General features: G+C 42.7%; 1 long non-coding RNA gene across 1 annotated transcript; it reads left to right on the forward strand.

Moving 5' to 3' along the window:
- Positions 1–7: 7 nt before the first annotated feature.
- On the forward strand, positions 8–889 carry LOC103375633 (uncharacterized). Its single transcript, XR_521225.1, has 2 exons — positions 8–238; positions 355–889. It is a non-coding gene; the product is annotated as an uncharacterized LOC103375633 (long non-coding RNA).
- Positions 890–1,141: the final 252 nt, after the last annotated feature.

Raw genomic sequence — 1,141 nt, forward strand, 5'->3', positions numbered from 1 at the left:
CAGAACCTGAACACATCTGATGGATCATCACTGATTTTATCTACATCTTTTATTCTTTATTCAGACTGAGGCGCTGCAGTTTGTCAGAGATCAGCTGTGATTCTCTGGTCTCAGCGCTGAAGTCCAACCCCTCCCATCTGGAACATCTGGACCTGAGTAACAACAACCTGAAGGATTCAGGAGTGAAACATCTGTTAGATCTTGTGAAGAGTCCAGACTGCAGCCTGAAGACTCTGAGGTCAGTAGAAGGTTCCAGTCAGTCTCTGCTGCTTTCAGCAGTTTTCTACTAAACACAGTCAGGATCAGCTGATCAGAATCATTGATCTCTTCTGTTCCTTCTTCTTCTCTCTGCAGGTGGTGGTGATGCTGATCAGGAAGGTGTTTGTGCTGAGAGGATGAACTGTGTCCTGATGATCCAGAGGTTGAAGCAGCAGCAGCAGCTGGTGTATAGAGACTCTGACTGGGCCGTGTTACTGGGAGGTGGACTGGGAACCAGTGTACAGTGTGTTATCAGTGTGTAGTTTAGTGCTGCAGCTCCACACTGTGACTGATGGAGAACTGCAGTTCATGTTCACATGATTACTGGAGGTTGATCATATTCAGACTCACATGTTACAACATTAATATTCAGATGAAAATAAAAGACGTGTAGAGAGTTTTTTTTTTTTTTTTACAGATGTTGAAGAAGCAGCTGCAGCTCACTTGTTGACTTCTTCTATACTGTCTGAATGTCTTCTTACCTGGACAGATGTAAACATGTCAGTGTCCACATTTGACCTTCAGCTGCTCAAATGATTCCTTTGTCTTTGTTCAACTGTCTGATATTCTAATATTTCCAACATGTGGATGCTGTAATTCTCACAAACACATTAATTAAACTTCAGAAGATGAAGGAAGGACGTCAGTGACGTGTCGTACTGGACAAAAAGTGAACTGGGTCCAGTTTATCAGATAAATCACTGATATATGTATTAATGCACATGAATGTGTGTCTCAGGAGTTGTTGAGATCTTCAGCGGTGAGGCTCAGAGGACTCCATTACTTTCATTTCTCTGTTGGTGGGGAATGTTGCTGCTCTTCATATATATCTGAGTTTCCTTGTGTTTAGCCTCCGTTTCTAACCTTCCTGTTTGACATCCAG

This window comes from Stegastes partitus, unplaced genomic scaffold (genome assembly GCF_000690725.1).
Source record: "Stegastes partitus isolate 25-593 unplaced genomic scaffold, Stegastes_partitus-1.0.2 Scaffold2721, whole genome shotgun sequence".
Taxonomy (NCBI): Eukaryota; Metazoa; Chordata; class Actinopteri; family Pomacentridae; genus Stegastes; species Stegastes partitus.